A 26,500-nucleotide genomic window follows, 5' to 3' on the forward strand; every position below is an offset into this window, starting at 1 on the left:
TTTTTACTGCTATCTGTGTTGCACCTTTGATGCACTCTTTCCTTCTCTCAATTCCGCAGAATTTCCTGTCTTTCCTGACAGAAGCCCGCCATCAACCAGCATATCAGTGTTTTCACTATCTTATTGGCGAGCCAATGTCAAAGTAGTTAAGATTCGACGTAATTGGCCTTAGATACGTACCTTAGAAAAGGGCCTACTTAAAACGGTTTTGCACATGGAAGTTAATTGGCTGCAGCAGACATAGTTAAGAGTCGTGTATTGAGTTGAGCGAGGCGTCAATCAAAAGTTCGGAGTTCATTCCGTCGCGCGGTAGTTCTCAAACGTTTTTCAACAAGTACCACCTTAGAAAACACACTTCAAGTACCGCCGTAATGCCCAGTAGCACAATACAGTCGTGTAGCAGGCCTAAATACTCATTACAAACAAAGCAGAGGTTTTATTTACCAAGTTTTTCTTTTTTTTTTTATTAACCTTTATTTATAATATGCAACATTTACATACAAGGAAATAAATAATAATTAACAAAAAAGTACAGAAACAGTAAAAAAAAAAAAAAAAACTGTCCAAAACAGCACCGGGGTTTGTAAACTCAATAAAGTAACTAAAATAGAATGCAAAATGTATATACAGTGGGGCAAAAAAGTATTTTGTTAGCCACTGATTGTGCAAGTTCTCCCACTTAAAATGATGACAGAGGTCTGTAATTGTCATCATAGGTACACTTCAACTGTGAGAGACAGAATGTGAAAAAAATCCAGGAATTCCCATTGTAGCAATTTTAAAGAATGTATTTTTAAATTATGGTGGAAAATAAGTATTTGGTCAACCATTCAAAGCTCTCACTGATGGAAGGAGGTTTTGGCTCAAACTCTCTCGATACATGGCCCCATTCATTCTTTCCTTAACACGGATCAATAGTCCCCTTAGCAGAAAAACAGCCCCAAAGCATGACGTTTCCACACCCATGCTTCACAGTAGGTGTGGTGTTCTTGGGATGCTACTCTGTATTCTTCTTCCTCCAAACACGACGAGTTGAGTTTATACCAAAATGGATACATGGATGATACAGCAGAGGATTGGGAGAATGTCATGTGGTCAGATGAAACCAAAATAGAACTTTTTGGTATAAACTCAATTTGTCGTGTTTGGAGGAAGAAGAATACTGGGTTGCATCCCAAGAACACCACACCTACTGTGAAGCATGGGGGTGGAAACATCATGCTTTGGGTCTGTTTTTCTGCTATGGGGACAGGACGATTGATCCGTGTTTGGGGCCATGTATCGTGAGATTTTGAGCCAAAACCTCCTTCCAGCAGTGAGAGTTTTGAATGGTTGACCACCATAATTTACAAATATATTTTTTTAAATTTGTACAATGTGAATTCCTGGATTTTTTTTCCACATTCTGTCTTTCACAGTTGAAGTGTACCTATGATGAAAATTACAGACCTCTGTCATCATTTTAAGTGGGAAAATTTGCACAATCTGTGGCTGACTAAATACTTTTTTGCCCCACTGTATGTATTTATATGTATAAATACATATATATATATATATATATATATATATATATATATATATATATATATATATATATATATATATATATATATTGTGGGTTCTTCCGAGGATGTCGTAGTCGTAATGGTTTGTATAGTCCTTTGAGACATTTGTGATTTGGGGCTATATAAATAAACATTGATTGATTGACATATAAATATATATATATATATATATATATATATATATATATAAAAGCCAGATATATATACTTTGCCAAATGAGGTTTTTTTTTACACAGGCCCATTCATGTTTATTTACATACCTGTTAGGCCCACTTGATTGTAGACTCTTACTGACATCTTGTGGCGATAGGAAGTTACTACACCTGATTTGTCTCCTCACTTCCGGGTTGACGATTTCAGGAAGTCAGTTATGAGACAAAAGAGAAGCAGACATGTCCAGTTAGCTCGTACAAGCCTTGGAAAAGATAATTCTGTAAGTAAACTGTTTAACTTGTTTATATAACTCAATATTAAGGCGGGAAGTGGTTCCATTTGATGGTAAGATGTTTCTGAAAAAACGATTTTTGTGTACTGTTTTTTAATGGATGTTTTGAGGACTTAAAATGGCTGCCAGTCATATTTTTCCACCCTCGAAATGTTTTCAACCCTCAGAAGTAATTGTTTGAAGATAGTATCGTATATTTGTGTAGAGCAATATTTACATATTGTGTATTACATTTCAGTGTGTTGTTTGAATCACTTAGCTTATATATTTGTCATTGAGTGCATTTCAGTTTTACAAGTAAAGTGCAAGACTTAAGTACAAATAAGTGCAAGACTAAAGTAGCCTACAAGACAAAGCAAGATTATCAACAATAAAGAGCCCGAAGGGAATCATCTGCTTGGGAACTTTATTTGAACGTCATGGATTGTTAGTTGCCTGCCAAGCTGTATAACCTCTCTCTCTCTATATATATATATATATATATATAGTGAGGTCAGATCTATACCTTAAAGGTCTACTGAAATTAGATTTTCTTATTTAAACGGGGATAGCAGGTTCATTCTATGTGTCATACTTGATCATTTCGCGATATTGCCATATTTTTGCTGAAAGGATTTAGTAGAGAACATCGACGATAAAGTTCGCAACTTTTGGTCGCTAATAAAAAAGCATTGCCTTTACTGGAAGTAGCAGACGATGTGCGCGTGACGTCACGGGTTGTAGGGCTCCTCATATCCTCACATTGTTTATAATCATAACCTCCAGCAGCTAGAGCTATTCGGACCGAGAAAGCGACAATTTCCCCATTAATTTGAGCAGAGGATGAAAGATTCGTGGATGAGGAAATTTAGAGTGAAGGACTAGATAGAAAAAAAAGCTTATTGCGAGTCAGAAGTTATTGCACACATTTACTAGGGATAATTCTGGAAAATCCCATATCTTTCTATTGTGTTGCTAGTGTCTTAGTGAGATTAAATAGTACCTGAAAGTCGGAGTGTGGCCACGGGTGTGTTGACGCCAGAGTCTCTGAAGGAAGTCACGCAGCTGCAGGAGGACGCTGGCTCCGCTGATGTCTCTGGTAAGAGCAGACTTATTACCACCATTTTCTCACCGAAAACTGCCGGTTGACATGTAGATTAGATCAGATAGATTAGATTGATATTATTTTTCTTATTCCTTCAGGAAAATTTAAATTTTCAGCACAATCCCATTCAAGATCAGACAAACATTACAAGGAAACAAAACAGGATCGCTGACGTAGTCAGGATCCATGTTCGCTGGACCGCTCTGATCCATGGTAAAGCTTCAACTTCGGGAATTTTAAACAAGGAAACACCGGCTGTTTGTGTGGCTAAAGGCTAAAAGCTTCCTATCTCCATCTTTCTACTTTGACTTCTCCATTATTAATTGAACAAATTGCAAAAGATTCAGCAACACAGATGTCCAGAATACTGTGTAATTATGCCATTAAAGCAGACTACTTATAGCGTGGATCGGGCTGGAAAATAATGTCCGCTACAACCTGAGACATCAAACGCACGCGTCATCATACCGCTACGTTTTCAACACGACACTTCGCGGGAAATTTGAAATTGCAATTTAGTAAACTAAAAAGGCTGTATTGGCATGTGTTGCAATGTTAATATTTCATCATTGATATATAAACTATCAGACTGCTTGGTCGGTAGTAGTGGGTTTTAGTAGAAAATGTAATTGTATCCAAAAGGTTTCCGTAAAAGGGCAGTAAAACGGGTGATTGAACAAAACAGACTCAATAACTCCACGGTGACGTTTTGGTGAAATTACTGCGGACTTTTTTTAAACTGAAACCATACAAACAGAATGCCGTTGTACAAATGTTTGTAAGTTAATTATACTAACATAGACACTCGTAGACATGTGAGCATATTAGCTAATGCTAACGACGCCAGCATCATTGCAGTATGATGACTCGTACAAATATGCATGAAAACACTTCAACTGACATCACACATGGGACCATTTAGTAGGTATAAACACCTTCAGTTATACGTTGCTTGGTGTGATGAATGAAGAATCCATTCGAGTAGGAACGCTATAGACTGCTAAAAAACTAAACAGTACTCTGGTTGTTTTTTAAAAAACCCACTAAAGCTTAAATTATACTCCCGTGTTGCGTAGTTTGCGTCCCACCCCCAGATGTTGTCTTGTTAAATTTATACTTCTTCTGTTAGGGCAGGGGTAGGGAACCTCTGGCTCGCGAGCCAGATGTGGCTCTTTTGATGACTGCATCTGGCTCTCAGATAAATCTGAGCTGACATTGCTTAACATGACAAGTAATGAATAATTCCACTTGTAATAAGTGTTAAAAATAATGTTCAAAACATAAAACATTTTCATGCATTTTTAGTCCATCCATCCGTTTACTACCGCACCTGTTCAAGAAGTTGCGTTAAGAAGTTATTTATTATTATTGGTTAGTGTGGGGCTTGTCCTCCTGGGGGTATCTTCAGACCACCAAGCACCGACATGAGAGCCCGTTTCAGGGTTACACTATTGTTTTATTTTTCAATAAGTCTCTCAGTTGCTTTCCAGCAATTGTATTTTTCTCTTTCATTCTCGCTAGCGCTCTGGCTCCAGCCCCAACCCCGTCTCTCCTCCTGGCTGCTGCTTGTAGAGAGCGACAGGTGATTAGATAACAACGCTCAGGTGGGCCATCTACGCAGCTCTTGCTGATTTTGAGGCCGGTCCTGGCACACCCCAGTTCGCTGCAGGCCCGCGGGCCACGCCTCCTCCACAGTTAGCTTCAGGATAACAATGTTATTACAAAGAATAAGAGACTTATTATACTCTAGAAATGTTGGTCTTACTTAAAAATGCACGCGTTTAGTTGTGTTCAGTGTTAAAAAAAAAATATTATATGGCTCTTACGGAAATACATTTTAAAATATTTGGCTTTTTGGCTCTCTCAGCCAAAAGGGTTCCCGACCCCTGTGTTAGGAGGTTGCACCAGACGTGTAATTTTTATTCCAAAACACGTAAGGGCGGTGTCTCCCGAAGGAGCAACTGCAGCTGTTGTTGACTTGATACTGTATTTCCATCCTGTGGAGTGACAACATCGACATCTGTGTCTACACTGGCAATAATCATTCACAATCATCAGATTACTTTTAATTAGAGATGTCCGATAACGGCTTTTTTGCCGATATCCATTTTCAGATGTTGTCCAACTCTTAATTACCGATACCGATATCAACCAATACCGGTATACACAGTCGTGGAGTTCACACATTATTATGCCTAATTTTATTGTGATGCCCTGCTGGATGCATTAAACAATGTAACAATGTTATCCAAAAATAAATCAACTCAAGTTATGGAAAAAAATGCCAAAATGGCACTGCCATATTTATTATTGAAGTCACAAAGAGCATTATTTTTTTAACATGGCTCAAAACAGCAGGATTGGAATTTCGGACAAGCTCTCCCTGAGAGACCCTGAGGAGGTTGAGGGGCGAGGGGTTGAGGTGGGACGGGGAGCGGGAGTAGTGGGGGGTGTATATCGTAGCGTCCCGGAAGAGGAGGTTGAGGTGGGCAGGGTTGAGGGGGCGGGGGGTGGTGGTGTTGTATACTGTAGAGTTCCGGAAGAGTTAGTGCTGCAAGGGGTTCTGGGTATTTGTTCTGTTGTGTTTATGTTGTGCTACGGTGCGGATGATCTCCCAAAATGTGTTTGTCATTCTTGTTTGGTGGGGGTTCACAGTGTGGCGCATATTTGTAAAAGTGTTAAAGTTGTTTATAAGACCACCCTCAGTGTGACCTGTATGGCTGTTGATCAAATATGCCTTGCATTCACTTGTGTGTGTGAAAAGCCGTAGATATTATGTGACTGGGCCGGCATGCAAAGGCAGTGCCTTTAAGGTTTATTTGGCCCTTTGTACTTCTCCCTACGTCCGTTTACACAGCGGCGTTATGAAAAGGCATACATTTTACGTTTTGAAACCAATACCGCTAATTTTGAAACCAATAATTTCCGATATTGCATTTTAATGCATTTATCGGCCGATAATATTGGCGGTCAGATATTATCGGACATCTCTACTTTAATGGACGTTTTACTTTTAAGCGGAAGGAAAATACATTCGTAAAGATGGATCATGCATCTTCTGAACGAGTCGCAGCAGAGGACACTATTATTATTTGCATTCAGGACATGGGGCAAGAGAGAGCTATCATGTAAATAAAACTGTTAAATAACTATTGTTAGTTGACGACATATTGGTGTCAGTCTGTATGGTCATGTCCAGAGTTCACAAATGTTTGTAAATATCCCGTGCCTGAAAGAATATTGACAAAGAATGACAAGTGTTGTGAATAAGAGAATACGTGTCGGAATTAAAGCTGTTGTTAGCACAAGATTGACAATAAAAGTTGAAAAGAGTGCCATATTTTGTTACGTTTTTTGGGCACAACAACAACACAACAAGCTAAAAAAAACACATTCAGTAATTATTTTTGGAGCGCCTCGAGATATTAAGTACACATTATCAGTTGTCATGCAATTGTTTGATCACTGTTTTATTTTAATTTTTGCATTTCAAGGACAAAGTCTGCGCCTATGTTTAAGGACCTTCCCTGGCAAAAACTGACCAATCACAGCTCTGCGTTCTGCGTTGCCAGTGACACAAACCTAGGGTTTTTAGGAGGTGTACGTATGCTAGGCGGGTGGCTGTGCAGGGGAAGGGGTTACGGTGTCACCTATGCGTGCTACGCGACGCGGGAGTATACACCAGGCTTAATGGAGGGACGCTGCAGCACCTGCAGTGAGCAAACTCGTCAAAAAGATGGCGCTATAGCACAAATAAAACACCTTGAATTGATTACAAGTTGAAAAACATATTCGGGTGTTACCATTTAGTGGTCAACTGTACGGAATATGTACAGAACTGTGTAATATACTAATAAAAGTTTCAATCAATCAATCAACCTTATCAGGATATTTGTCCTTTTTTATTTTTATTTTTTGTAACTTTTTCTAAGGTCGTTACGGAAGAAAAGTACATAAATTAGCCACGCCGTCCGTTTTATAAGCCGCTGGGATCAAAGTGTAGGAAAACCGTAGACTTAGACTTAGTTAGACTTCCTTTTACTGTCATTCAAATTTGAACTTTACAGTACAGATAAGAACGTAATTTTGTAGTGCAGGATAAAAGAGCAATAATGTGCAGATTTAAATAAATAGCTTACCGTACAGATAAATATATTCCACTTTTGCATATGCATCCACGTTTATGGATGTATGTTATGTTGTCTTTATATTCTAGCGAGTCAATCCGTCTTTGGGGTAGCGGTTTATAGTCCGTAATTTACGATACATTTAATCATTTTGGCCACTGTAACATTTCACAGTAACACTGTGTTTGAATATCGGGAAATACAACTCTGTACTTTAATCAGGTGATTATTTGGCGTGCCACTAGATGGAGCCCCACCATAGTTTGAGAATCACTGACTAATTCATTCATGCTTACCAAAATATGCTCATCTGACAAAAAATGTATGTGGACTAACTAATTACATTTACTGGATCATAACAGAACCTTATTTATCCGACTTTAATCTCCCTTATGAAATACTATGAGGCTACGAAGGGGAGTATATTTTGCCGTGTTTTCCAGACCCTAGGGCGCAACGGATTATAAGGCGCACTGCCGATGAATGGTCTATTTTTAATCTTTTTCCATATATTAGGCGCACCGGATTATAGGGTGCGTTAAAGGAGTCTTTTTATTATTTTTTTTTTCGAAATGTAAAACACTTCTTTGTGTTCTGCATAATATGTAATGGTAGTTCTTTGGTCAAAATGTTGCATAGATGATGTTTTACAGATCATTTTCAAGCCGATTTCTGACAGTCACTTTCGGATGTGCCGTTTTCGTTGTCGATCTTATTCACGTGGCTCTTCTTCAGCAGCGTCTTCTCCCCGTCATCTTTGTTGTAGCGGTGTAGCGTGCAAGGACGGGAGTGGAAGGAGTCTGAAAAGATGGAGCTAACTGTTTTAATGAAATCCAGACTTTATATCAATCAATAACGGAGCAGCATCTCCTCATCCGGAAACAACCACACCGGAAATGTGTCACGTGAAAAACCATCCGACCGGAACTCTCTAATAACTAAAGTTCCTTGGGTGAATAAAGTAAACTCACCCCACCGGTATGTTTTAGCGCTTTCATGGCGAGTGTACTGACAAATATAACTAAGAATTTTACACTACTTTATATTAGAAATGGCACCAGTGGAGGATGAATGTCTCATTAAAAAAAAGATAGAAAAAAAGAATATTATCGACTACGGCGTCGGCGCGGACGAGCCCAATTTTTCAGGATTTATGCAAATCCCAAATACAGATCAGCAGGTACCAAAAGGTAAGAAAAGTTGCTTTTGCATAATATTGATAATACGTCCTACCTTATACACACACCATAATATTACTCGTTTATTGAAGCACAGTACAATCCTTCGAGCGATGCGGCTTCATAGCTTGCCAAAGACATACTAAAACATTTTGATAGATTTTTGAGCGCCGTGTGTAATGTTCTATATTTTCAATGGAACATTTAAAATGTTGGTGTTGTTTACTTGAGATTTACATGTATCTCTTATGTTTGACTGCCATTTACTGGTCACACTTATCATTACACCATGTACCAAATAAAATAACTTCAAAGTGGGTATGCTCAACCAAATTATTCCTTACATTAGACGCACCGGGTTATAAGGCATACTGTTGTTTTGTGAAAAATAATCATTTTTAGTGCGCCTTATTATCAGTAAAATACGGTATGTTGAGGTTGGCGACTAGTCCAACATTTGTGTTCAAGGAGCTTGCAGTAATACTTGTATTCCAAAATTGTTTGTATTAGTCAAATCTCCGGGTTGGGGAGGAGACCCTGTCCCAAGTGGAGGAGTTCAAGTACCTCGGAGTCTTGTTCACGAGTGGGGGAAGAGTGGATCGTGATATCAACAGGCGGATCGGTGTGGCGTCTTCAGTAATGCGGACGCTGTATCGATCCGTTGTGGTGAAGAAGGAGCTGAGCCGGAAGGCAAAGCTCTCAATTTACCGGTCAATCTACGTTCCCATCCTCACCTATGGTCATGAGCTTTGGGTTATGACCGAAAGGACCAGATCACGGGTACAAGCGGCCGATATTAGTTTCCTCCACTGGGTGGCGGGGCTCTCCCTTGGAGATAGGGTGAGAAGCTCTGCCATCCGGGGGGAGCTCAAAGTAAAGCCGCTGCTCCTCCACATCGAAAGGAACCAGATCAGGTAGTTCGGGCATCTGATCAGGATGCCACCCGAACGCCTCCATAGGGAGGTGTTTAGGGCAAGTCCAACCAGTAGGAGGCCACGGGGAAGATCCAGGACACGTTGGGAAGACTATGTCTCCCGGCTGGCCTGGGAACGCCTCGGGATGCCCCCGGGAAGAGCTGGACGAAGTAGCTGGGAAAAGGAAAGTCTGGGCTTCCCTGCTTAGGCTGCTGCCCCCACGACCCGACCTAGGATAAGCGGAAAAAGATGGATGGATGGATGAAGTCAAATCTCAGTAAAATTATCATTCCAATGAGGTATGACACTCCTGGAATAGAAACATGGCCGCTGTTTTGCAGTTTGTACGGCAAGGAGTTAATCTTTGTTATTGTGAACGGCTTTTCTTCAATCTGGTAAAATAATGAGACAAAAGCGCACTCCTAAAGGACCGCGTTTTTAATTCCGTTCTTTTTTTCCATGTTTGCGTGCCTCATTTCACCAGAGGGCACATAGCTATTGTCACCAAGGTCCTCCCTAAGCTGCCATTATTTCAAATAGAAGCTGTGTTGCATCTGAATCTGACCTCCTATCCTTGGAGGATAATTGCAAGAGAAAAGCGAGAATGAAGGAAGACAGAGGAGCTAGAATAACCAATATTTGAATGCGCTTATTTTTGTGGGATTCACTCAGTAGTATTTATGCAAACATTTGAGGGCCAAAATGTTTTCTATCAGTGGGAAATCTTGCATCCCCAGAGGATGGAGGACCGCTGCTTTAGAAATGTCTCTATGACTTTAGGTGACGACTTGTCCAGGGTGTAACCCGCCTTCCGGCCGATTGTAGCTGAGATTGGCACCAGCGCCCCCGCGACACCAAAGGGAATAAGCGGTAGAAAATGGATGGATGGATGGACATTAGCTCTTGACTTTTTCTGTTTGAGATTGTTATTACTGCCAAGAGTGGTGGAAAAGTGTATTACAACGGAGTGTCGCTACGGCCCACAGTTAAGAAACACATCATTTTGGCGGCCCTCCATGGGGAGCTGGCCCTTATAGTTAAGAAAGACTGCCATATAGAACCAAGTTGGTAGCGTGTACATTTTTTAAGTCAATTAAAGGCCTACTCTCCTCTCTGAGCTGCTACCTTACCGTGGTAGAGGAGTTTACGTGTCCCCATGATCCTAGGAGCTATGTTGTCTGGGGGCTTTCATGCCCCCTTGTAGGGTCTCCCAAGACAAACAGGTCCTAGGTGAGTGATCAGACAAAGAGCAGCTCAAAGACTTCTATGGAATTACAACAAAATGAACTCAGATTTCCCTCGCCCGGACGCGGGTCACCTGGGCCCCGCTCTGGAGCCAGGCCCGGAGTTGGGGCACGATGGCGAGCGCCTGGTGGCCGGGCCTGTTCCCATGGGGCCCGGCCAGGCACAGTGGGTCATCCCTCCAATGGGCTCACCACTCATAGGAGGGGCCATAGAGGTCAGGTGCATTGTGAGCTGGGCGGTAGCCGAAGGGAGGGCACTTGGCGGTCCGATCCTCGGCTACAGAAGCTAGCTCTTGGGACGTGGAATGTCACCTCACTGGGGGGGAAGGAGCCTGAGCTAGTCCGCGAGGTAGAGAAGTTCCGGCTGGATATAGTCGGACTCACCTCGACGCACAGCAAGGGCTCTGGAACCAATTCTCTCGAGAGGGATTGGACCCTCTTCCACTCTGGCGTTGCCGGCAGTGAGAGGCGACGGGCTGGGGTGGCAATTCTCGTTGCCCCCCGGCTCAAAGCCTGCACGTTTGAGTTCAACCCAGTGGACGAGAGGGTAGCTTCCCTTCGCCTTCGGGTGGGGGGACGGGTCCTGACTGTTGTTTGTGCTTACGCACCAAACAGCAGTTCAGAATACCCACCCTTTTTGGGAACGCTCGAGGGAGTACTGGAAAGTGCTCCTCCGGGTGATTCCCTTGTCCTACTGGGGGACTTCAACGCTCATGTTGGCAACGACAGTGAAACCTGGAGAGGCGTGATTGGGAAAAATCGCCAATGGTGTTTTGTCATTGGACTTTTGTGCTCGTCACGGATTGTCCATAACGAACACCATGTTCAAACATAAGGGTGTCCATATGTGCACTTGGCACCAGGACACCCTAGGCCGCAGTTCCATGATCGACTTTGTAGTTGTGTCATCGGATTTGCGGCCTTATGTTTTGGACACTCGGGTGAAGAGAGGGGCGGAGCTTTCTACCGATCACCACCTGGTGGTGAGTTGGCTGCGTTGGTGGGGGAGGATGCCGGACAGACCTGGCAGGCCCAAACGCATTGTGAGGGTCTGCTGGGAACGTCTGGCAGAGGCTCCTGTCAGAGAAAGTTTCAATTAACACCTCCGGGAGAACTTTGAACATGTCACGAGGGAGGTGCGGGACATTGAGTCCGAGTGGACCATGTTCCGAACCTCTATTGTCGAGGCGGCTGATTGGAGCTGTGGCCGCAAGGTTGTTGGTGCCTGTCGTGGCGGTAATCCCAGAACCCGTTGGTGGACACCAGCAGTGAGGGATGCCGTCAAGCTGAAGAAGGAGTCCTATCGGGTTCTTTTGGCTCATAGGACTCCGGAGGCAGTGGACGGGTACCGACGGGCCAAGCGGTGTGCAGCTTTAGCGGTCGCGGAGGCAAAAACCCGGACATGGGAAGAGTTCGGGGAAGCCATGGAAAACGACTTCCGGACGGCTTCGAAGCGATTCTGGACCACCATACGCCGCCTCAGGAAGGGGAAGCAGTGCACTATCAACACCGTGTATGGTGCGGATGGTGTTCTGCTGACTTCGACTGCGGATGTTGTGGATCGATGGAGGGAATACTTCGAAGACCTCCTCAATCCCACCAACACGTCTTTCTTTGAAGAAGCGGTGCCTGGGGAATCTGTAGTGGACTCTCCTATTTCTGGGGCTGAGGTCGCTGAGGTAGTTAAAAAGCTCCTCGGCGGCAAGGCCCCGGGGGTGGATGAGACCCGCCCGGAGTTCCTTAAGGCTCTGGATGCTGTGGGGCTGTCTTGGTTGACAAGACTTTGCAGCATCGCGTGGACATCGGGGGCGGTACCTCTGGATTGGCAGACCGGGGTGGTGGTCCCTCTCTTTAAGAAGGGGGACCGGAGGGTGTGTTCCAACTATCGTGGGATCACACTCCTCAGCCTTCCCGGTAAGGTTTAGTCAGGTGTACTGGAGAGGAGGCTTCGCCGGATAGTCGAACCTCGGATTCAGGAGGAACAGTGTGGTTTTCGTCCTGGTCGTGGAACTGTGGACCAGCTCTATACTCTCGGCAGGGTTTTTGAGGGTGCATGGGAGTTTGCCCAACCAGTCTACATGTGCTTTGTGGACTTGGAGAAGGCATTCGACCGTGTCCCTCGGGAAGTCCTGTGGGGAGTGCTCAGAGAGTATGGGGTACCGGACTGTCTTATTGTGGCAGTCCGTTCCCTGTATGATCAGTGTCAGAGCCTGGTCCGCATTGCTGGCAGTAAGTCGGACACGTTTCCAGTGAGGGTTGGACTCCGCCAAGGCTGTCCTTTGTCACCAATTCTGTTCATAACTTTTACGGACAGAATTTCTATGTGCAGCCAAGGCGTTGAAGGGATCCGGTTTGGTGGCCACGGGATTTGGTCTCTGCTTTTTCAGATGATGTGGTCCCGATGGCTTCATCTGACCGGGATCTTCAGCTCTCACTGGATCGGTTCGCAGCCGAGTGTGAAGCGACCGGAATGAGAATCACACCTCCAAGTCTGAGTCCATGGTTCTCGCCCGGAAAAGGATAGAGTGCCATCTCCGGGTTGGGGAGGAGACCCTCCCCCAAGTGGAGGAGTTCAAGTACCTAGGAGTCTTGTTCACGAGTGGGGGAAGAGTGGATCGTGAGATCGACAGGCGGATCGGTGCGGCGTCTTCAGTAATGCGGACGTTGTATCGATCCGTTGTGGTGAAGAAGGAGCTGAGTCGGAAGGCAAAGCTCTCAATTTACCGGTCGATCTACGTTCCCATCCTCACCTATGGTCATGAGCTTTGGGTCATGACCGAAAGGATAAGATCACGGGTACAAGCGGCCGAAATGAGTTTCCTCCGCCGTGTGGCGGGGCTCTTCCTTAGAGATAGGGTGAGAAGCTCTGCCATCCGGGAGGAACTCAAAGTAAAGCCGCTGCTCCTTCACATCGAGAGGAGCCAGATGAGGTGGTTCGGGCATCTGGTCAGGATGCCACCCGAACGCCTCCCTAGGGAGGTGTTTAGGGCACGTCCAGCTAGTAGGAGGCCACGGAGAAGACCCAGGACACGTTGGGAAGACTATGTCTCCCGGCTGGCCTGGGAACGCCTCGGGATCCCCCGGGAAGAGCTAGACGAAGTGGCTGGAGATAGGGAAGTCTGGGCTTCCCTGCTTAGGCTGCTTCCCCCGCGACCCGACCTCGGATAAGCGGAAGATGATGGATGGATGGATAAAGGCCTACTGAAATGAGATTTTCTTACTTAAACAGGGATAGCAGGTCCATTCTATGTGTCATACTTGATCATTTCGCGATATTGCCATATTTTTGCTGAAAGGATTTAGTAGAGAACATCGACGATAAAGTTCGCAACTTTTGGTCGCTAATAAAAAAAAGGCTTCCCTGTACCGGAAGTAGCAGACGATGTGCGCGTGACGTCACGGGTTGTGGAGCTCCTCGCATCCTCACATTGTTTACAATAATGGCCACCAGCAGCGAGAGCGATTCGGACCAAGAAAGCGCTGATTTCCCCATTAATTTGAGCGAGGATGAAAGATTTGCGGATGAGGAAAGTGAAAGTGAAGGACTAGAAGAAAAAAGAAAAAAAAAGACGAGGGCAGTGGGAGCGATTCAGATGTTATTAAACACATTTACTAGGATAATTCTGCAAAATCCCTTATCTGCTTATTGTGTTACTAGTGTTTTAGTGAGATTATATGGTCATACCAGAAAGTCGGAGGGTTGTGGTGACCGCTAGTGTCTCAGAGGGAAGCCACGTTTCTCAACGAGGCAAGGCAGCCGGGATGAGATTCCCCCCCCCCCCCCCACCCCCCTCCTCCACGGTGTAAGCATCCAACGGTCGGGGGCGGCCGGTGGGAGGAGGGAAGAGAGTCCGCAGCTGCAGGAGGAATGATGCAAGCTCTCCGCTCATGTCTACGGTAAGAGCCAACTTATTACCACCATTTTCTAACCGAAATCTGCCGGTTGACATGTGGTAGGGAACCATGTTCGCTTGACCGCTCTGTTCCATAGTAAAGCTTCACCGTCATCTTTCGGGAATGTAAACAAGGAAACACCGGCTGTGTTTGTGTTGCTAAAGGTGGCCGCAATACACCGCTTCCCAACTACATCTTTCTTCTTTGACGTCTCCATTATTAATTGAAAAAATTGCAAAAGATTCAGCAACACAGATGTCCAGTGTGTAATTATGCGATTAAAGCAGACTTCTTATAGCTGGGATCAGTGCTGGATCAAAATGTCCGCTACAGTCCGTGAAGTCACACGCACATGTCATCATACCGCAACGTTTTCAACAGGATACTTCGTGCGAAATTTAAAAATGCAATTTAGTAAACTAAAAATGCCGTATTGGCATGTGTTGCAATGTTAATATTTCATCATTGATATATAAACTATCAGACTGCGTGCTCGGTAGTAGTGGGTTTCAGTAGGCTTTTAACTTTTACAAACCCAAAGGCAACACAGCAACAGAAGCAACTCAAGCTTCTTCTTTTTCGTATGGCATGTCACAACCAACGTTATTAGCAGCTCATGCTAGCTAGTAGCTGGCTAGTGGTTGGAGGAGCAAGGAAATGTGTCACTACGCCAGAAAAAGTAGTTCCTCTGTGTTAGCTCCTATTACAATAACAATGTCGCTTGGTTAATACCTAGGTCGCGCGGCATGTTAATGGAGTGTTTTTGGCCGTTTTTAAAGTGCTTTTACAGGCAACAAAAGGTGCATCCCACATTGTATGAGCACATTTTAATATTTAAAAGGCACATAAAAGAGAAAGACATGCACGTTATAGTCTCTAGAAACATAAGCTGGACCGATTCCCGGCGTCACCATTCGATTCAGAATCACTTCTCGATTCAACACGATTCTCTATTTAGACTCATTTTCGCAATGTATATTTTGGTATAATCACTATAATCCAACTTTTTTACAACAGGTTTCAGGTTAGAATGTCAGGCTTGTCCCTGATGGTTTGGTTATGTTTTAGTTTTTCCTCTGTGTTTGTCTGTATTTCCTGTCAGCGCTATTATTTTGGTCGTTTCCTGCTTGTCTCCCTGAGCGCTGTTTCCCGTCAGCTGCGGCTGATTGGAACCTTGCCACACCTGGTGTCAATCAGCAAGCTCCTATTTAAAGGCCTACTGAAACCCACTACTACCCACACCACGCAGTCTGATAGTTTATACATTAATGATGGAATATTAACATTGCAACACATTTACTAAATTGCAAATTTAAATTTCGCGCGGAAGTATCATGCTAAACCGTCACGGTATGCTGACGAGTATGATGACGCGTGCGTTTGACGTCACCGGTTGTAGCGGACATTATTTTCCAGCCCGATCCAGTCTGCTTTAATCGCATAATTACACAGTATTCTGGACATCTGTGTTGCTGAATCTTTTGCAAGTTGTTCAATTAATAATGGAGAAGTCAAAGTAGAAAGATGGAGGTTGGAAGCGGTGTATTGCGGCCACCTTTAGCATTGATTGATTGATTGATTGAAACTTTTATTAGTAGATTGCACAGTTCAGTACATATTCCGTACAATTGACCACTAAATGATAACACCCAAATAAGTTTTTCAACTTTGTACACATACACAGTCGGTGTTTCTTTGTTTACATTCCCGAAAAATGACGGTAATAAGTCGGCTCTTACCGTAGACATGAGCGGAGAGCTTGCGTCATTCCTCCTGCAGCTGCGGACTCTCTTGCCTCCTCCCACCGGAGCCTTTAGCCACAAAAACACAGCCGTTTTTCCCTTGTTTAAAATTCCCAAAGATGAAGCTTTACTATGGATCAGAGCGGTCATGCGTACATGGATCCCGACAACATGTCAACCGGCAGTTTCCGGTGAGAAAATTGTGGTAATAAGTCGTCTCTGACCGTAGACATCAGCAGAGCGTCCCTCCTGCTGCAGCCGCTGTGACTTCCCTCAGAGACTCTGGCGTCAACACACCCGTGGCCACACTCCTCCGACTTTCATGTACTATTTAACTCACTAAAACACTAACACAATAGGCAGATAAGGGATTTTCCAGAATTATCCTTGTAAATGTGTCTAATAACATCTGAATCGCTCCCACTGCAATCGCCTTTTTTTTTCTTCTAGACCTTCACTCTAAATTTCCTCATCCACAAATCTTTCATCCTCGCTCAAATTAATGGGGAAATTGTCGCTTTCTCGGTCCGAATAGCTCTAGCACTGCTGGCTATGATTATAAACAATGTGAGGATGAGGATGTGAGGATCCCTACAACCTGTGACATCACGCACACATCGTCTGCTACCTCCGGTAAAGGCAAGGCTTTTTTATTAGCGACCAAAAGTTGCGAACTTTATCGTCCATATTCTCTACTAAATAATTTTAGCAAAAATATGGCAATATCGCGAAATGATCAAGTATGACACATAGAATGGACCTGCTATCCCCGTTTAAATAAGAACATCTCATTTCAGTAGGCCTTAAAGCCTGCCTTGCCATCCAGTCTGTGCTGGAGTATTGTCATTGTCGATGTCATCACTACGTGTCGTTACTACTGGCGTCGTAGCGGTAAGCTGTTCCTGAGAGCTATTTGTAGTTTGCTGTCTCCTAGCTCTTTTGTTTCGTGTTTTCCTGTTAGCTGGATCTTTTAAGCCATTAGCTGTTTCCAGTTTTTGTGTTTCTTGGTTACTGTTTTCTGTTTGGCTATTCCTAGTTCCTGGTTTGTGTATTTTCTTTATTTTGAACATCAAATTAGGTTTTCCCGCACCAAGCCAGCCATCTCTGCATTTTGGGGTTCGTCACCAACACCTCGTGACATAGAAACTCCTTCTGGGTGCACTTGTTCTTTAATTTTAATATCATTTTAATCGATTTAGAACCGAAATGAATAAGAATTGCGATTCGGATGTGAATCGATTATTTTTTTGTGTGCGCACCCTTATTCAAGCACAATATTATGCTAGATCCACTCGGCGGCCATTGCACCGGTCGCCCTACCACATCTGCGGTCCTCTCCAAGGTTTCTCATTGTCATCCCATTGGGTTGAGGTTTTTCTTGCTTTGGGATCTGAGCCGAAGATGCCGTTGTGTCTTGTGCGGCCCTTTGAGACCCTCGTGATTTAGGACTATGTAAAAAAACTTTGATTCATTCATTGTCTCACATATGGATTGTAAATAATGGCGAGGTGTCTTGATTCCACGTCACATTGTTTTATATTGTTTTGTGTTTAATGCCATTTCATGTCCTGAAGCTCTTTTTGTCAATATTTCTTATTTGGTCTCTGTTTTGCAGCAACTTTTCTTTCTGTTCCTTGTCCTGTTCCACATTAATAGTACTATTTAGTTCCACCATGGTCGCTCCTTATCTGCTGGTTCATTATCTAGAGTTTCTGGGAGCTACTTTAAAAATTGATCATCGGTGAAGGCTAATGTGTTGCGATCCGCTTCCCGGATCACATCCTTAGGCTTGTTCTTGAGTCCTTTTGTGTGTTTTGATTATTTTTGGACTCTTCCGATCCCTTAGTTTGTGTGTGCACTTCCTGTTTTGGTTACCATGGTTTCTGATTTGTCCCAGCTGCTCTTGTTTTATGTGCACGGGTGTCTTGATTGTTACGTTAGTATTCAAGCCTGCATTCTACCTCAGTTCGTGCTTGGTTCGTAGTGTCACATTTGGAACGCATTGTGATGCGCGAGTTGTCACCCCAAGATGCAGTGGGACCAGACAGGCAGGGATTGCATTTAAGAGCTGGTGAAATGTACAAAAAGATAAAAAAGCACTGGTACAAAACAGAAAAGAAATTGCGTGCCTACGCTCGGTAAGCAAAGCTAACACTTAGCAATGGAGTCGGAAAGTCCAAACTGAAGCTAAGAAGTGACTTAGCAATAGAATCAAGGACTAGAGAAACCAAAACATGAAAGTTCCATCCATCCATCCATTTTCTACCGCTTATTCCCTTTTTGGGGTCGCGGGGGGCGCTGGCGCCTATCTCAGCTACAATCGGGCGGAAGGCGGGGTACATGAAAGTTGCATGTAGCAAATGACGAACCAAGGACGAACTGAGGTAAAATGCAGGCTTAAATACTAACTTAACAATCAAGGCACCCGTGCGCGTAAAACAAGAGCAGCTGGGACAAATCAGAAACCATGGTAACCAAAACAGGAAGTGCACACACAAACTAAGGGATCGGAAGAGTCCAAAAATAATCAAAACACACAAAAGGACTCAAGAACAAGACTAAGGATGTGATCCGGGAAGCGGATCACAACATACTGATTTTTATAACTTTCATTTTGATAGCTTATTTTAACTCAAACAAAGGGCACAAGCTCGTTTTACCAGATGAATCAAACAAAATGTTTGGTATCCACCATAACATATAGTATAAAAAATACACCAAAAAAATTGTAAATATGCATCTTGTACTTATGCATTTCTTTCTAGCTCAATTTTTTAACAACCATATGAGTTCCTTTGACTGAAACAGATTTTGTGTTTTATCTATATGACTGGCAACATTTAATCTGATCTAGTGTATGTCACGGTGTTCTGTTGACTCCTGAGTTTCTACTTCACCTGTGTTAGTTTTCTGCATAGTACTGCCTACTCAGTGGCCTGATGGTTAGAGTGTCTGTCCCCCCTGAGATCGGTAGGTTGGGAGTCATACCAAACACTATAAAATGGGAGCCATTACCTCCCTGCTTGGCACTCAGCATCAAGGGTTGGAAATGGTAAATGGGTTGTACTTGTATAGCACTTTTCTACCTTTTTTTTTTAAGGGACTCAAAGCGCTTTGACACTATTTCCACATTCACCCATTCACCACACACATTCGCACACTGATGGCGGGAGCTACCATGCAAGGCGCTAACCAGGCCCCCATCAGGAGCAATTTCGCAACACTGTCACCAAAATGGGGGTTAATCACCCAAAAATGATTCCTGGGCGCGGCAGCACTGCTGCCCACTGCTCCCCTCCCCTTCCAGGGGGTGAACAAGGGGATGGGTCAAATGCAGAGGACACATTTCACCACACCTAGTGTGTTTGTGACAATCATTGGTACATTAACTGTAACATAACTTTGATTGATTGTAACTTTTATTAGTAAATTGCAGATTACAGTACATATTTCTTACAATTGACTAGGGGTGTAACGGTACGTGTATTTGTATTGAACCGTTTCGGTACGGGGGTTCAGGTTCGGTACGGAGGTGTATCGAACGAGTTTCTAAGTTAAAGTCTTAACATGCTGCTTTGCTTCTTCTGCCTCTGTCTCAGCACCCGGCATTGTCCCACCCACACAACCATCTGATATATAGCGGTAACAGCCAATCAGCAGTGCCTATTCAGAGCGGTAACAGCCAATCAGCAGTGCGTATTCAGAGCGCATGTAGTAAATGCTTCAGCGTCGAGCAGATAGGTGTTTAGCAGGTGAGCATAAGGCAGCGTACTCTCCCCAAATGATAATAAACACCTCCCAGTCAAATACTACTAACATCACTATGAGCATGTTGACCTTCCAGAAACTTAAACTGCAGCTCTGCTCGCTCGCAGTTCTGGTTGCAGGTAAAGGTTAATTAGCTTTTAGCGTAACGTTAGCTCAATTTGCTGTGTGTGTGTGTGTGTGTGTGTGCGTGTTTTACTTTACGGACAGAAAACTTTTGAATGGCAGGGTCCCTGCTATCACATGTTGATAAAAATATAACATTTACTGTACATAATAAAAGTCAACTACAGGCTTCCCAAATGCTGTGATAAATTAAGCATGATGAGTTGACTTGAAACTGTTTAGTTTAATGTTGCACTTTTTATATGTAGAAGAAAAGTTTTGTCATTTTATTTAATTTGAGCAACAATTTAAAGGAATTTTAATGTTGATTAGCGTGGGCAGAATTATCATAGTGTTCCCAATGTTAAAAGGAGAAAGCTATTGTTTACAAATTTGGTGAATAAATAAACAAAAAATGTATATTTTGTTGTTTTTTTACTGTACCGAAAATGAACCGAACCGTGACCTCTAAACCGAGGTACGTACCGAACCGAAATGTTTGTGTACCGTTACACCCCTACAATTGACCACTAAATAACACCCGAATAAGTTTTTTAACTTGTTTAAGTTCGGGTCCATGTAAATTCATCCATGGTAAATATCCATCCATTCGTGTTATACCGCTTATTCTCTTTGGGGTCGCGGGAGGCGCTGGTGCCTATCTCATCTCCAATTGGGCGGAAGGCGGGTTTACACCCTGGGCAAGTCGCCACCTCATTGCAGTTCATGGTAATAGCTTTAATAGTACTTTCTCCCCGCACATCACCTGTCTTCTCTGCATCCTGGGATCCATACAACAGCCCGCTATATGCACCATTGTCACTTTGCAAAAGTCCACAAAATAGTGCAGTTTTCCTCTGACATATGCAATCACAGTTTAACAGTGTCTAAGTATGACGCTTCAGGGATGATAAAACCCGGTGCCTCCCGGTGTTCGAAGAAAATTATGCTAATCTTAGGTCATAATTTATTGAACATTTGCTTGCACAAAAAAAAGAATTGAGTACCAGAGGCCCCCTGCGTACAGCGGATGTTTTGGGAGGATGTTTCTAGATGGGGACGCGTTGAACATGTAGCACACCGTGTGACCACGTTAGCCTTCTTCATTGCTCCCCTCCTGCAATGGTTCACCTTATTACAAAGTTTACTTCCGCGACATCAAGGGTGTCAAACTCGGTTTTATTGAGAGCCACATCGCAATTAAGGCGGACCTCAGAGGGACGCTTAGAACAGTGAATACATATGGAAATAAACGTGCAGTTGTCACGATCTCTCATACCCATGGTGGTTGTAACCGCAAGATGCAGAGACAATCAAAAGCCAAATCAAAGCAATTACAGTAACAAATATTAATGATCCGGCATTGAGATGCAGGTCACACTGGAATATAAACCCTCTTGATTAGCAAGCCGAGGCAGGTGAGGCCACTGATTGCTAATCGAGAGCAGTGGCCTCATGTAACTAGAGTTGCGTGACATTCCTACTAAAAGTAAACGTACGGTCAAATTACGGCTGGGCGATATGGCCTTTTTTTAATATCCCGATATTTTTAGGCCATGTCACGATACACGATATATATCTCGATATTTTTCCTTAGCCTTGAATGAACACTTGATGCATATAATCACAGCAGTGTAATTATTATATGTGTCTGCATTAAAACATTCTTGTTCATACTGTATTAATATATGCTCATTTTAAACTTTCATGCAGAGAGGGAAATCACAACTAAGTCAGTTGAGCAAAACTGTATTTATTAAACCGTTATTAAGCAGTGGCACAAACATTCATGTCATTTCCAAAACAGAAAGTGCAAGATTGTCAGAGACATTTTAAAAGAAGCTATGAGTGCACTTTTGTGCATGATGTCATTAAGATAACATATCAAAACAACACTACATTTAAAGGCCTACTGAAATGAGATGTTCTTATTTAAACGGGGATAGCAGGTCCATTGCCATCATTTCACGATATAGCCATATTTTTGCTGAAATAATAACTAGATTAGATTAGATTAGATTATATAGTACTTTATTTATTCCGTCAGGAGAGTTCCTTCAGGAAAATTAAAATTTTCAGCACAATCCCATTCAAGATCAGACAAACATTACAGGGAGACAGAACAGGATCGCTGACGGGTCTGCCGGCTTCCAGCGCCCCTCACAAAAAAGATGAGATACAGGTAAACAAAGGAGGGGGGGATGGGAGAAAAAAATAGAAGATTAAAATAAAATAAAATAAAAATCGGTCTTAGCCTGGGCCCTGGAGAGGGGGTGCAGACTGAGGCCAATGGAAAAAACAACAACTCATAGCCTTAGTACACATCCCTCTTACATGTGTGTAAGAGGGAAACATCAAAGAACACAGAGGACATTAAAGACATTAAAGCAGCAGATACAACCAGACACTTCTACATACAGCTATGAATAAAAAGTTAAAGAAACATATCCACTGCGGTGGCCTCTGCGGTGTTCCACGCCATCGTCCGCTAGGGTGGAGGGAGCATGGCCAGAGACAGGAGCAGACCCAACAAAGCAACCAAGACAGCCGACTCCACTCTCGGCCAATGTCCAGTCCGCATGGATGAGCGAGGATACGTCCAAGGTGACTGAGGTGTCCGACACCTGCTCACCCAGCCAAGACACCGCGAAGACTCTCCGTCCCAGCGCTCAGTGCCAGCTCCGCAGTCCTGTCCCCTCATCCGCATCTCCTCCAGTCCCTCCAAACAGACTCCGGTGTGGCAGACACCCATCAGCTGGTCTCCATGGCCAAAAGGCTCCCGGGAGGCAGATCCAGAAGTCCCCAAAAAAAGCACCACAGAGGTCACGAAAGAGGCACCTCTTGTCACACAGTCCCAAAGATCCCGTACCAAAAAGCAAAAAAAATATAATAAGACATGAAAACAAGAGGGAAACACAAAAGGATGACACAAGAGCACAGAGCTCCTGCCAACAGCAGCCACTACAGCAGCGCCATCTTGGAAAAAAAACTAGATCCATCTGGAGTTGTAATTCCTGGCAAGGATCTTTCTGATGGGCTCGCACTCTGCCCAACCATCTCCTGCAGGATTGACACACATTAATAAGGGATTTAGATATTACATTTCAAAGCATATATTGGCCGATAATATCGGCAGCCCGATATTATCAGTCATCTCTAGTTGTGTGTCAGAAAGAAGGTGAAGAAGAAACTGGATGTACAGTACATGGCCAAACCAGACGAATGTTTAAAAAGATACGGTCGGTAGCTATGTCCCAGTGTTTACATGCTAAAGATTGTACTCACGTGAAAGATTCCTTCAAAAGGGATGCACGGTCAGGGCGACGATACCTTTTCACATTCCTCATTACATACCTGATGGAGTAATTCCAGGAGGGTGCGTGTGTGTCTAGCCAGAATACCGGCTAGAATTTGAGAGCAAGCTGTTTGAAGCATGTCATTCAGAATCCTCACCACCATAGCAGAAAATAGACTAAGTTTCTTCCAAGTACCATGGACTAGGCGAAAAGGAATGGCTGAACATGCACACACACACACACACACACGCCACAAGAAGCCAACTGTTAAAGCTTCAATGTAAATTAGGGGTGATCAATCCAGATGTCGATACTATTGATACTTTGTGTAGCGTCAGTGTATAAACGATAATTAAAGGGGCTGTTTGCTGGAAGGCGCCAATTTAGGGGGTATCTTACAGTCCATCTCGCCCTCTCACGGCTTCTCCAACGTAATAGCGTACGTACGAAACACATGCAAGCGCATTAGCTTTAGGTGTTGTTGGCAAGTAATAGCAATTTTGGTAACTAGCGTTAGCTTTCATTGAACGTATATTCTTTTAAAACAGCATGACTGCAAATGTGTATTCTATCAAAACAACATGACTGCAAATGCTTTTGTACGTGTGCACGCGCTCCCTTGTGCGTACGTGTTGACAAGACCGGGTGAGTGACGGCCGTAAACACCAATTATTTTACAATTGTTCTACAAATGTGTTGTGTGTTATTGAAATATTTTTTGCTTTAAAAAATGTTACTGGGAGGAAGTTAGTTGCAAACTACTTTTTTTCTGATCCTTGTTTTTACAAGACATTTTTGGGGGGTGTTTTTTGCTATTGTTTACAAACTCATAGAGGGGTTAGTGCGTCTGCCTCACAATACGAAGGTCCTGCAGTCCTGGGTTCAAATCCAGGCTCGGGATCTTTCTGTGTGGAGTTTGCATGTTCTCCCCGTGAATGCGTGGGTTCCCTCCGGGTACTCCGGCTTCCTCCCACTTCCAAAGACATGCACCTGGGGATAGGTTGATTGGCAACACTAAATTGGCCCTAGTGTGTGAATGTGAGTGTGAATGTTGTCTGTTTATCTGTGTTGGCCCTGCGATGAGGTGGCGACTTGTCCAGGGTGTACCCCGCCTTCCGCCCGATTGTAGCTGAGATAGGCGCCAGCGCCCCCCGCGACCCTGAAAGGGAATAAGCGGTAGAAAATGGATGGATGGATGGATAGAGTAAGCCTCTGTGTACAGGAAGGGTTTGAGGAACCAGCCGCAGTTTTATTCATTTTATTTTTTTTGCTTAGTTATTGTGCATTAACCACTTAAATCAGGGGTAAGGAACCTATGGCTCTAGAGCCAGATGTGGCTCTTTTGATGACTGCATCTGGCTCTCTGATAAATCTGAGCTGACATTGCTTAACACGATAAGTAACGAATAATTCCACTTGTAATCACAGTGTTAAAAATAATGTTCAAAATATAAAACATTCTCATGCATTTTTAATCCGTCCATCTGTTTTCTACCGCACCTGTTCAAGAAGTTGCGTTATTGGTAAGAAGTTATTTATTTATTATTGGTTAGTGTGGGGCTTCCCCCCTGGGGGTTCTTCAGACCCCCAAGCACCGACATGAGAGCCTGTTTCAGGGTTACATTATTGTTTTATTTTTCAATAAGTCTCTCAGTTGCTTTCCAGCAATAGTATTTCCAGCCCCAACCCAGTCTCTCCTCCTGGCTGCTGCTTATAACAGAGCGACAGGTGATTAGACAACAAGGCCCAGGTGGGCCGTCTACGCACCTGTCGCTGCAGGCCCGCAGGCCACGCCCTCTCACAGTTAGCTTCAGAATAACAATGTTATTACAAAGAATAAGAGACGTATTATACTCTAGAAATGTTGGTCTTACTTAAAAATGCACGTGTTTAGTTGTGTTCAGTGTTAAAAAAAAATATTATATGGCCCTTACGGAAATATATTTTAAAATATTTGGCTTTTTGGCTAGCTCAGCCAAAAAGGTTCCCGACCCCTGACTTAAATGATTGATTGAAACTTTTATCAGTAGATTGCACAGTACAGTACATATTCCGTACAATTGACCACTAAATGGTAACAACCGAATACGTTTTTCAACTTGTTTAAGTCGGGGTTCCGCGATAATCAATTCATGGATCATCCATTCATTAATTTGTTAAAAACTAATTACCATATTTCCTTGAATTGCTGCCAGGGCGCGAATTAATTTAAAACCTCTTCTCACTCCTGCGCTTACCAAAGGCATACGGTAAAAGTAAGCATGCGCTAATTATTTTAAAATCCCTTCTCACTCCGGCACTTACCAAAGGCATGCGGTAAAAATGTGAGTGTGATGTAAGCTTGGACCTTAAATCCTACTGAATAGCTCTTAATCTTCTTCCCTTTATGCGAATTTCAAATTACCGGTATTGAAATCAGCCTCTTCCATTTTGAAAATGATGACAGGGAAAGTGTCACTCGTGACGTCACGAGTTTGACCAGGCGGTAATACTAAAGCACACATTAATTATTTTGCAAAGCGAGTTTAACCCGGCAGTAATTCAAGGCAGGCGCATACTATATGCCCTGCGGCAATTCAAGGAAATACGGTATGTATCATTCAATACCACAAATCATCCGATTTACAACAAAACTAGCAAATTATAGATTTAAAGAGAAAAGCTATTTAAATCGGTGTTCTTGTATTGACTATAGTTACTTACTAATCCACTTCTTTATTCTATGGCCATTGTATCGGATCGGGACTCGAAATCAGATCAAGTCTTTGGCCAAAAATGTACATCGTGATCGGAGGCCAAACATGTTGACTCCTATTTTCAAGCCTTCGATGCAAATGATCAATCAATCAAAATTTGTTTATATAGCCCTAAATCACCAGTGTCTCAAAGGGCTGCACAAGCCACAACGACATGATGATGATGCACGGGCTGACCCTGGTTGGGACAATCTGAGACAGGGCTGCCAAGACTCAAGCTTTGAGCGTGACAGTCATGGAATTTAGATAGATAGATAGATAGATAGATAGATAGATAGATCTTTATTGTCATTGCACAAGTACAACAAAACATTGTTTTCAGCACAAACCCGTTCAAGATTAGACAAACAAACAGTGTACAGGGTTACAGAACAGGAACACTGAT

At 43.3% G+C, this 26,500-nt stretch overlaps 1 long non-coding RNA gene across 2 annotated transcripts in view; it reads left to right on the plus strand.

The window, feature by feature from the left end:
- The first annotated feature begins 1,939 nt into the window (after window positions 1–1,939).
- LOC133544236 (uncharacterized) overlaps window positions 1,940–26,500 on the plus strand; it is a 204,018-nt gene continuing 179,457 nt past the window's right edge. For both annotated transcript variants that reach the window (XR_009804611.1, XR_009804610.1), the window contains exon 1: window positions 1,940–1,998. This is a non-coding gene — a long non-coding RNA (uncharacterized LOC133544236). The remainder of the gene's footprint in view (window positions 1,999–26,500) is intronic.

Source organism: Nerophis ophidion, linkage group LG27 (genome assembly GCF_033978795.1).
Source record: "Nerophis ophidion isolate RoL-2023_Sa linkage group LG27, RoL_Noph_v1.0, whole genome shotgun sequence".
In the NCBI taxonomy this organism is placed as follows: Eukaryota; Metazoa; Chordata; class Actinopteri; order Syngnathiformes; family Syngnathidae; genus Nerophis; species Nerophis ophidion.